We start from the raw sequence: 12,856 nt of genomic DNA on the forward strand, positions 1-12,856 counted from the left end.
GCAGGCAGCACGCTAATGGCGCATGCGCACTCACAAAGGAACCTTCTGACCAACTTTACACAAACATCACATTGGGCAGACATGTCAGAAGGTAGGCTGATAGGAAAAAAACAACGAAAATACACTACATGAGGTAAGAGGAGGAGAAAAAAACTCCACTCAGACTGAGCTCCTAGTGGGAGAACAGTTTGATAAAAGAAAAAACACCTCAGCACAAAAGCACATGACTATCAATACACCATAGAAACACGAGACAAGCAACAGGGGCGGGTAAAGGGTAAGAGAGAGCCGGCGTAGACAGCGCATCCGGTCTTGCAGCATCTGTGCTGGTCCAGTTGACTGCTATCATCCCCAGTAGGGCACAAGCATCGAAGGCGTTGGAAAGGGAGGGGGATGAGTGAGTGCTTATCAGTGTAAGTGTGTGTGTGTGCGTGTCCATAGTTTAGCTGAGACAGTGTCCTTCGGCCTATCAGGCTAAGTAAACAGTCCTCCAGCCAATCCATTATGCGCAGAGGTCCACCCTACCAGCCAACCTCAGATCTCCACGCAGGCACACATGAATGCACATACATTTGCACACATCCAGAGATAAACTAACCCCAAACAATCCACATTCCAAGAAATCTAGACATGGCTCTGATTGCACACACATGTGAATATGCGCAGAGGTCCACCCTACCAGCCAACCTCAGATCTCCACACAGGCACACATGAATGCACATACATTTGCACACATCCAGAGATAAACTCACCAGAAACAATCCACATTCCAAGAAATCCAGACGTGGCTCTGATTGCACACACATGTGATTATGCGCAGAGGTCCACCCTACCAGCCAACCTCAGATCTCCACGCAGGCACACATGAATGCACATACATTTGCACACATCCAGAGATAAACTAACCCCAAACAATCCACATTCCAAGAAATCCAGACGTGGCTCTGATTGCACACACATGTGATTATGCGCAGAGGTCCACCCTACCAGCCAACCTCAGATCTCCACGCAGGCACACATGAATGCACATACATTTGCACACATCCAGGGATAAACTAACCCCAAACAATCCACATTCCAAGAAATCCAGACGTGGCTCTGATTGCACACACATGTGATTATGCGCAGAGGTCCACCCTACCAGCCAACCTCAGATCTCCACGCAGGCACACATGAATGCACATACATTTGCACACATCCAGAGATAAACTAACCCCAAACAATCCACATTCCAAGAAATCCAGACGTGGCTCTGATTGCACACACATGCGATTATGCGCAGAGGTCCACCCTACCAGCCAACCTCAGATCTCCACGCAGGCACACATGAATGCACATACATTTGCACACATCCAGAGATAAACTAACCCCAAACAATCCACAATCCAAGAAATCCAGACGTGGCTCTGATTGCACACACATGTGATTATGCGCAGAGGTCCACCCTACCAGCCAACCCCAGATCTCCACGCAGGCACACATGAATGCACATACATGTGATTATGCGCAGAGGTCCACCCTACCAGCCAACCTCAGATCTCCACGCAGGCACACATGAATGCACATACATTTGCACACATCCAGAGATAAACTAACCCCAAACAATCCACATTCCAAGAAATCCAGACGTGGCTCTGATTGCACACACATGTGATTATGCGCAGAGGTCCACCCTACCAGCCAACCTCAGATCTCAACGCAGGCACACATGAATGCACATACATTTGCACACATCCAGAGATAAACTCACCCCAAACAATCCACATTCCAAGAAATCCAGACGTGGCTCTGATTGCACACACATATGATTATGCGCAGAGGTCCACCCTACCAGCCAACCCCAGATCTCCACGCAGGCACACATGAATGCACATACATTTGCACACATCCAGAGATAAACTAACCCCAAACAATCCACATTCCAAGAAATCCAGACGTGGCTCTGATTGCACACACATGTGATTATGCGCAGAGGTCCACCCTACCAGCCAACCTCAGATCTCCACGCAGGCACACATGAATGCACATACATTTGCACACATCCAGAGATAAACTCACCCCAAACAATCCACATTCTAAGAAATCCAGACGTGGCTCTGATTGCACACACATGTGATTATGCGCAGAGGTCCACCCTACCAGCCAACCTCAGATCTCCACGCAGGCACACATGAATGCACATACATTTGCACACATCCAGAGATAAACTAACCCCAAACAATCCACATTCCAAGAAATCCAGAGGTGGCTCTGATTGCACACACATGTGATTATCAGAATCAGAATCAGAATACTTTATTCATCCCGAGGGAAATTAGGGGTTACAGCAGGCAGCACGCTAATGGCGCATGCGCACTCACAAAGGAACCTTCTGACCAACTTTACACAAACATCACATTGGGCAGACATGTCAGAAGGTAGGCTGATAGGAAAAAAACAACGAAAATACACTACATGAGGTAAGAGGAGGAGAAAAAAACTCCACTCAGACTGAGCTCCTAGTGGGAGAACAGTTTGATAAAAGAAAAAACACCTCAGCACAAAAGCACATGACTATCAATACACCATAGAAACACGAGACAAGCAACAGGGGCGGGTAAAGGGTAAGAGAGAGCCGGCGTAGACAGCGCATCCGGTCTTGCAGCATCTGTGCTGGTCCAGTTGACTGCTATCATCCCCGGTAGGGCACAAGCATCGAAGGCGTTGGAAAGGGAGGGGGATGAGTGAGTGCTTATCAGTGTAAGTGTGTGTGTGTGCGTGTCCATAGTTTAGCTGAGACAGTGTCCTTCGGCCTATCAGGCTAAGTAAACAGTCCTCCAGCCAATCCATTATGCGCAGAGGTCCACCCTACCAGCCAACCTCAGATCTCCACGCAGGCACACATGAATGCACATACATTTGCACACATCCAGAGATAAACTCACCCCAAACAATCCACATTCCAAGAAATCCAGACATGGCTCTGATTGCACACACATGTGATTATGCGCAGAGGTCCACCCTACCAGCCAACCTCAGATCTCCACGCAGGCACACATGAATGCACATACATTTGCACACATCCAGAGATAAACTCACCCCAAACAATCCACATTCCAAGAAATCCAGACGTGGCTCTGATTGCACACACATGTGATTATGCGCAGAGGTCCACCCTACCAGCCAACCTCAGAACTCCACACAGGCACACATGAATGCACATACATTTGCACACATCCAGAGATAAACTCACCCCAAACAATCCACATTCCAAAAAATCCAGACGTGGCTCTGATTGCACACACATGTGATTATGCGCAGAGGTCCACCCTACCAGCCAACCTCAGATCTCCACGCAGGCACACATGAATGCACATACATTTGCACACATCCAGAGATAAACTAACCCCAAACAATCCACAATCCAAGAAATCCAGACGTGGCACTGATTGCACACACATGTGATTATGCGCAGAGGTCCACCCTACCAGCCAACCCCAGATCTCCACGCAGGCACACATGAATGCACATACATTTGCACACATCCAGAGATAAACTAACCCCAAACAATCCACATTCCAAGAAATCCAGACGTGGCTCTGATTGCACACACATGTGATTATCAGAATCAGAATCAGAATACTTTATTCATCCCGAGGGAAATTAGGGGTTACAGCAGGCAGCACGCTAATGGCGCATGCGCACTCACAAAGGAACCTTCTGACCAACTTTACACAAACATCACATTGGGCAGACATGTCAGAAGGTAGGCTGATAGGAAAAAAACAACGAAAATACACTACATGAGGTAAGAGGAGGAGAAAAAAACTCCACTCAGACTGAGCTCCTAGTGGGAGAACAGTTTGATAAAAGAAAAAACACCTCAGCACAAAAGCACATGACTATCAATACACCATAGAAACACGAGACAAGCAACAGGGGCGGGTAAAGGGTAAGAGAGAGCCGGCGTAGACAGCGCATCCGGTCTTGCAGCATCTGTGCTGGTCCAGTTGACTGCTATCATCCCCGGTAGGGCACAAGCATCGAAGGCGTTGGAAAGGGAGGGGGATGAGTGAGTGCTTATCAGTGTAAGTGTGTGTGTGTGCGTGTCCATAGTTTAGCTGAGACAGTGTCCTTCGGCCTATCAGGCTAAGTAAACAGTCCTCCAGCCAATCCATTATGCGCAGAGGTCCACCCTACCAGCCAACCTCAGATCTCCACGCAGGCACACATGAATGCACATACATTTGCACACATCCAGAGATAAACTAACCCCAAACAATCCACATTCCAAGAAATCCAGACGTGGCTCTGATTGCACACACATGTGATTATGTGCAGAGGTCCACCCTACCAGCCAACCTCAGATCTCCACACAGGCACACATGAATGCACATACATTTGCACACATCCAGAGATAAACTAACCCCAAACAATCCACATTCCAAGAAATCCAGACGTGGCCCTGATTGCACACACATGTGATTATGCGCAGAGGTCCACCCTACCAGCCAACCTCAGATCTCCACGCAGGCACACATGAATGCACATACATTTGCACACATCCAGAGATAAACTAACCCCAAACAATCCACAATCCAAGAAATCCAGACGTGGCTCTGATTGCACACACATGTGATTATGCGCAGAGGTCCACCCTACCAGCCAACCCCAGATCTCCACGCAGGCACACATGAATGCACATACATGTGATTATGCGCAGAGGTCCACCCTACCAGCCAACCTCAGATCTCCACGCAGGCACACATGAATGCACATACATTTGCACACATCCAGAGATAAACTAACCCCAAACAATCCACAATCCAAGAAATCCAGACGTGGCTCTGATTGCACACACATGTGATTATGCGCAGAGGTCCACCCTACCAGCCAACCCCAGATCTCCACGCAGGCACACATGAATGCACATACATGTGATTATGCGCAGAGGTCCACCCTACCAGCCAACCTCAGATCTCCACGCAGGCACACATGAATGCACATACATTTGCACACATCCAGAGATAAACTAACCCCAAACAATCCACATTCCAAGAAATCCAGACGTGGCTCTGATTGCACACACATGTGATTATCAGAATCAGAATCAGAATACTTTATTCATCCCGAGGGAAATTAGGGGTTACAGCAGGCAGCACGCTAATGGCGCATGCGCACTCACAAAGGAACCTTCTGACCAACTTTACACAAACATCACATTGGGCAGACATGTCAGAAGGTAGGCTGATAGGAAAAAAACAACGAAAATACACTACATGAGGTAAGAGGAGGAGAAAAAAACTCCACTCAGACTGAGCTCCTAGTGGGAGAACAGTTTGATAAAAGAAAAAACACCTCAGCACAAAAGCACATGACTATCAATACACCATAGAAACACGAGACAAGCAACAGGGGCGGGTAAAGGGTAAGAGAGAGCCGGCGTAGACAGCGCATCCGGTCTTGCAGCATCTGTGCTGGTCCAGTTGACTGCTATCATCCCCGGTAGGGCACAAGCATCGAAGGCGTTGGAAAGGGAGGGGGATGAGTGAGTGCTTATCAGTGTAAGTGTGTGTGTGTGCGTGTCCATAGTTTAGCTGAGACAGTGTCCTTCGGCCTATCAGGCTAAGTAAACAGTCCTCCAGCCAATCCATTATGCGCAGAGGTCCACCCTACCAGCCAACCTCAGATCTCCACGCAGGCACACATGAATGCACATACATTTGCACACATCCAGAGATAAACTAACCCCAAACAATCCACATTCCAAGAAATCTAGACATGGCTCTGATTGCACACACATGTGAATATGCGCAGAGGTCCACCCTACCAGCCAACCTCAGATCTCCACACAGGCACACATGAATGCACATACATTTGCACACATCCAGAGATAAACTCACCAGAAACAATCCACATTCCAAGAAATCCAGACGTGGCTCTGATTGCACACACATGTGATTATGCGCAGAGGTCCACCCTACCAGCCAACCTCAGATCTCCACGCAGGCACACATGAATGCACATACATTTGCACACATCCAGAGATAAACTAACCCCAAACAATCCATATTCCAAGAAATCCAGACGTGGCTCTGATTGCACACACATGTGATTATGCGCAGAGGTCCACCCTACCAGCCAACCTCAGATCTCCACGCAGGCACACATGAATGCACATACATTTGCACACATCCAGAGATAAACTCACCAGAAACAATCCACATTCCAAGAAATCCAGACGTGGCTCTGATTGCACACACATGTGATTATGCGCAGAGGTCCACCCTACCAGCCAACCTCAGATCTCCACGCAGGCACACATGAATGCACATACATTTGCACACATCCAGAGATAAACTAACCCCAAACAATCCACATTCCAAGAAATCCAGACGTGGCTCTGATTGCACACACATGTGATTATGCGCAGAGGTCGGTCCACCCTACCAGCCAACCTCAGATCTCCACGCAGGCACACATGAATGCACATACATTTGCACACATCCAGAGATAAACTAACCCCAAACAATCCACATTCCAAGAAATCCAGACGTGGCTCTGATTGCACATACATGTGATTATGCGCAGAGGTCCACCCTACCACCCAACCCCAGATCTCCATGCAGGCACACATGAATGCACATACATTTGCACACATCCAGAGATAAACTAACCCCAAACAATCCACATTCCAAGAAATCCAGACGTGGCTCTGATTGCACACACATGTGATTATCAGAATCAGAATCAGAATACTTTATTCATCCCGAGGGAAATTAGGGGTTACAGCAGGCAGCACGCTAATGGCGCATGCGCACTCACAAAGGAACCTTCTGACCAACTTTACACAAACATCACATTGGGCAGACATGTCAGAAGGTAGGCTGATAGGAAAAAAACAACGAAAATACACTACATGAGGTAAGAGGAGGAGAAAAAAACTCCACTCAGACTGAGCTCCTAGTGGGAGAACAGTTTGATAAAAGAAAAAACACCTCAGCACAAAAGCACATGACTATCAATACACCATAGAAACACGAGACAAGCAACAGGGGCGGGTAAAGGGTAAGAGAGAGCCGGCGTAGACAGCGCATCCGGTCTTGCAGCATCTGTGCTGGTCCAGTTGACTGCTATCATCCCCGGTAGGGCACAAGCATCGAAGGCGTTGGAAAGGGAGGGGGATGAGTGAGTGCTTATCAGTGTAAGTGTGTGTGTGTGCGTGTCCATAGTTTAGCTGAGACAGTGTCCTTCGGCCTATCAGGCTAAGTAAACAGTCCTCCAGCCAATCCATTATGCGCAGAGGTCCACCCTACCAGCCAACCTCAGATCTCCACGCAGGCACACATGAATGCACATACATTTGCACACATCCAGAGATAAACTAACCCCAAACAATCCACATTCCAAGAAATCCAGACGTGGCTCTGATTGCACACACATGTGATTATGTGCAGAGGTCCACCCTACCAGCCAACCTCAGATCTCCACACAGGCACACATGAATGCACATACATTTGCACACATCCAGAGATAAACTAACCCCAAACAATCCACATTCCAAGAAATCCAGACATGGCTCTGATTGCACACACATGTGATTATGCGCAGAGGTCCACCCTACCAGCCAACCTCAGATCTCCACGCAGGCACACATGAATGCACATACATTTGCACACATCCAGAGATAAACTCACCCCAAACAATCCACATTCCAAGAAATCCAGACGTGGCTCTGATTGCACACACATGTGATTATGCGCAGAGGTCCACCCTACCAGCCAACCTCAGATCTCCACGCAGGCACACATGAATGCACATACATTTGCACACATCCAGAGATAAACTAACCCCAAACAATCCACATTCCAAGAAATCCAGACGTGGCTCTGATTGCACACACATGTGATTATGCGCAGAGGTCCACCCTACCAGCCAACCTCAGATCTCCACGCAGGCACACATGAATGCACATACATTTGCACACATCCAGAGATAAACTCACCAGAAACAATCCACATTCCAAGAAATCCAGACGTGGCTCTGATTGCACACACATGTAATTATGCGCAGAGGTCCACCCTACCAGCCAACCTCAGATCTCCACGCAGGCACACATGAATGCACATACATTTGCACACATCCAGAGATAAACTCACCAGCTCTCGGAGCAACTGCAAATGGACGCGGAGCTCACGTTAGAAAAAGCAGTGATACGGATTCGCCAAAGTGAGCTTGTTAAGAAGCAGCAGGATCTTCTTAAAAACAACTTCAAGCAGGAAAATCTTTGTAACGTGGACATCATTAAAGGAAAAATAAAACACTTTAAACCAAGAAAGACTGTGCCACAAACCACAGAGAGGAATGTGAAAAGCCAATGCAACCGATGTGGAAAGACACCCTTTCACTGCAAGAACCTGTGCCCAGCCAAAGAGGTACTCTGCAATCAGTGTAAAAAGAAAGGTCACTATGCAAGAGTGTGCAGGTCTGGGGCAGTGGGAGAAATATGTGCAGCAGGTGGTGACAGTGAAGAAAGGGAGGAACCTTTTTTTTGGAACACTACCTTCACAGAGAACTGAGGATGCGTGGTTGACTAAAATAAAAGTTAACAATGTAGACTGCTGGCTCAAAATTGACACAGGAGCGGACGTAACCGTCTTGCCTGAAAAAGAGTACAATGCTCTAGCACAAAAACCACAGCTGCAACCCACAGATCTGAAACTGTATGGGGCGGGAATGTCTCCACTAGCAGTTAGAGGGACATTTACTGCTAACCTGAGCACTCTGAGCAAAACTACAGTACAGCCTGTGTATGTAGTAGCAGACCTGACGCAAGGGTTACTTAGCCGCTTAGCAAGTGTAGCACTTGGGCTAGTGGCCAGAGTAGAAGCAGTGTCACTCACTTCGGTAGAGGCAATAAAGCAGCAGTTTCCAAAACTATTCAGTGGGTTAGGCCGAATGGAGGGGGAATACAAAATCGAGCTTAAAGCAGACGCTAAACCATTCGCCCTGTCAACCCCAAGAAGGGTCCCGCTCCCCCTGTTGCCCAAAGTCAAAAGAGAGCTCGCTCGTATGGAAGAGTTAGGTGTAATCTCCAGAGTAGAGCAGCCTACTGACTGGTGTGCAGGAATGGTTCCAGTACCTAAACCAAACAGAGATGAAGTGCGTGTGTGCGTGGACTTGACCAAACTAAATACTTCTGTGAAAAGGGAAAGACACATGTTGCCATCAGTTGAGCACACCCTAGGACAGCTAGAGGGCGCAAAGTTGTTCTCAAAACTCGATGCTAACTCAGGGTTTTGGCAAATACCTTTGTCCAAGCAGTCAGCTCTTCTCACAACCTTCATCACACCATTCGGAAGGTACTGTTTCAATAGACTCTGTTTTGGCATATCCTCAGCCCCTGAGCATTTTCAAAAACGAATGTCTCAGCTTTTGGAGGGGCTGGATGGAGTTGTCTGCCAGATGGATGACATTCTGGTTTATGCTGACACACAGACCCAGCACGACAAGAGGCTGGTTGCAGTCCTCGAACGGCTCACAAAAGCTGGGGTGACATTGAAAAGTGAGAAGTGTGAGTTTGCAAAGACCTCAATCAAGTTCCTCGGACAGATCATTGACACTACAGGAGTCAAAGCAGACCCAGAAAAAGTGAAAGCGGTCAGCAACATGGAGGCACCCACCGATGTGGGTGGAGTGAGACGATTCCTAGGAATGGTTAATCATCTAGGCAAGTACCTTCCCCACTTAGCAGAGAAAACACAGCCGTTGAGAGAACTACTCAGTACCAAAAACATAGAACAAAGGTATGCTCAAATAGAGAAGGAAGTGTTAGCCATAACCTGGGCATGTGAGCGATTCTCTGATTTTCTTATAGGCATTGAGTTCCATGTTGAGACAGATCACAAGCCTTTAGTACCACTTTTGGGCTCCAAGAACTTAGACGAACTGCCACCACGAGTACAAAGACTGAGAATGAGATTAATGCGGTACTCTTTCACCATCTCACATGTCCCAGGCAAACACATCGCAACTGCAGACGTGCTGTCCAGAGCACCAGAAAAAACTGTTTGTGACGAGACATTAAGAGACGAAATGAACCTGTATGCACATCAGGTGATTTCAGGTCTTCCTGCAACAGAGGAGAGACTACAACAAATAAGAGAGCAGCAAGACAAAGACGAAACACTAAAACAAATCAAACTCTACTGCAAGAATGGCTGGCCGGACAAACTCAAAATACCAGGTCCATGTTTCCCATACCACCAGCATGCAGGGGACCTGACTGTTGAAAATGACCTTCTCCTAAAAGGTATGCGTATAGTTATTCCAAAGATATTACAAAAAGATGTTTTGACACGACTGCACACAGGTCACCAGGGCATTGTAAAGTCCAGGGAACGAGCCAAGCAGTCGGTATGGTGGCCAGGACTGAGCTCTCAACTACAACAGCTGGTAGCAGACTGTGAGACGTGTGCAAAGGTGAGACAGCAACCCAGAGAAACACTCATGCCAACTGAGTTTCCTACACGGCCGTGGGAGTTAGTTGGTGCTGATCTTTTTGAGTGGAGTAACAGCCAGTATTTGGTTGCAGTGGACTATTTCTCACGATACATAGAAATAGCTAAGCTGTCCTCTACCACATCAGCAGCAGTGATTGACCACTTAAAGTCCATATTCGCACGCCACGGCATTCCAACAGAGTTAAGGTCGGATAATGGTCCACAATTCTCCTCAGAACACTTCCAAAAGTTTGCTTCAGAGTGGGGCTTTGCCCACACCACTTCCAGCCCGAGATTCCCTCAGAGCAATGGTGAGGCTGAAAGAGCAGTGAGAACAGTAAAGAGCCTTCTAGAGAAAGAAGGAGACCCATATCTTGCTCTCATGGCATATCGCGCCACACCACTTGCCAATGGACATAGCCCTGCAGAGCTTCTGATGGGGAGGAAACTTCGTACCACAGTTCCCATACTTCCATCCTGCCTCAACCCAGGCTGGACAAACATCACTAAACTGAGAGAGAGAGAAGGGAAGGAGAGAGAAAAACAGTGGAAATGGTTCAACAACAGACACAGAGCACAAGACCTCACTGGACTACACCCAGGAGATCAAGTTTGGATCACAGACATGAAAACAAATGGGACTATATCAGGCAGAGCAGATACACCACGGTCTTACCTTGTTGAGACCCCGAGGGGGCTTCTACGTCGAAACAGGAGCCATCTCATCACACTAAAAGGGACCAAAACTGAACCAACTGAACAACAAATCCCTGCCCTGCCAGAAAACAGCAGCAGCCCTGTTTCAAACCAGGTTCAGCAGTGTCTTATACCACCAAGTAACCTGTCTACTGAAAGAAGATATCCTACAAGAGACAGAAACCCACCGAGGTACCTTAAGGACTTTGATTTAGGTAGATGGTACTCTCGAGCACCTGAGTGACCAGCCCGGGGCAGAATAATCCCCTCACTCAGTTGAAGGACTGGGTTGTCTACCCCACCTTCATAGTTTGAATAAGTTCACACAGTTAAATAAAATAATAGTTATTAATAAAGGCAATAAATGTTTGTTACAGATTTGAGTTAATGTAACAGCCTTGGAGTATCCAGCTACAAGTTAAGTTGCAGTGATTTCAGTATTGACATAAAAGTGATTAATACAGAAAACATTATAGTTTATAATGTACTCAGAAGGGGGGATGTTATGGTAAGGACTAATTCAATGGTTCATGCAGCACCCTCTGGTGGTTGTGCCGTGTGTATTTGTTGTTGCAGCTTGGCAATAAACGGAGTCGCCATGTTAAGACAGAGCTGTCCCAGTCTCGTTAATGGTGTTGCTATTATAAACCCGAGAACTACCAAAACACACCCTACCAGCCAACCTCAGATCTCCACGCAGGAACACATGAATGCACATACATTTGCACACATCCACAAATAAACTCCCCTAAAGAAACTCCCCTGACACTGGCAACAGTGACGCCAGTATGTTACGTAGCGATGAAAAGTCTAACGGTGCAGATTCACGGAGTAATCAGAAAAGTTTAGCATGAATCTGGATATTAGATTCAAGATTTAAGTTTTAAGCTTATCAGATATCACTTGTTAGAAGAGATTTCTTTCTAAGGATACCGTTTGAAGAAATCTCTTCTCAATCTGCTGTCCTTTTCTGCTTGCATCTTTTTTTTTTCATCTAACACTGACGTTATTCCATGTTAATTATTTTTTCTCCGTGAAAAACACAGCAACTCATCTTATCCCGGTACCAACTCATCTTATCCCGGTATCCACGGTACCCATCCCTAGTTGTCACATGACATTTGTGGACCCCGCTATTTTTTTAGTTGGACAATTTATCAGTAAAGTTTCAATCTCTGTTATTACCCCTAGACTAGACCGGCTGCACCACACAGACACAGACACTGCAAACCTCATCTCTGGAGAAAAACCACAAGAACAACATCCAAAAGAAAGAAAACATACCTTAGAAACATGCCGGGTTAGAGGAGACGGCAGCACTGCAGAGGTGAGGACAGGCATCTGGTGAGGACAGGCATCTGTTTGAAATAGACAAAACAGTAAACATAGTCATACAGACTCAGAGACGCTTTCCATCCAATCTGTCTGAGTTTGAGCTGTTTTACAGTGAAGAATGGGCAAATATTTCAGTCTCTAGATGTGCAAAGCTGCTAGAGACATACTCCAAAAGACCTGCAGGTGTAACTGGAGCAAAATGTGGCTCTATAAAGAGCAGGGGGTGAATAGAAAAGAATGACACACTTTTCCAAATTTCATTTGCTTAGAATTTTGACAACCATGTATTATTTTCATACCACTTCACAATTATGTGCTACTTTGTGTTAATCTACCATTGAAAC

Source organism: Diplotaxodon limnothrissa, linkage group LG18 (assembly GCF_057381915.1).
Source record: "Diplotaxodon limnothrissa isolate DT_005_m linkage group LG18, D_limnothrissa_male_GT1.1, whole genome shotgun sequence".
Lineage (NCBI taxonomy): Eukaryota > Metazoa > Chordata > Actinopteri > Cichliformes > Cichlidae > Diplotaxodon > Diplotaxodon limnothrissa.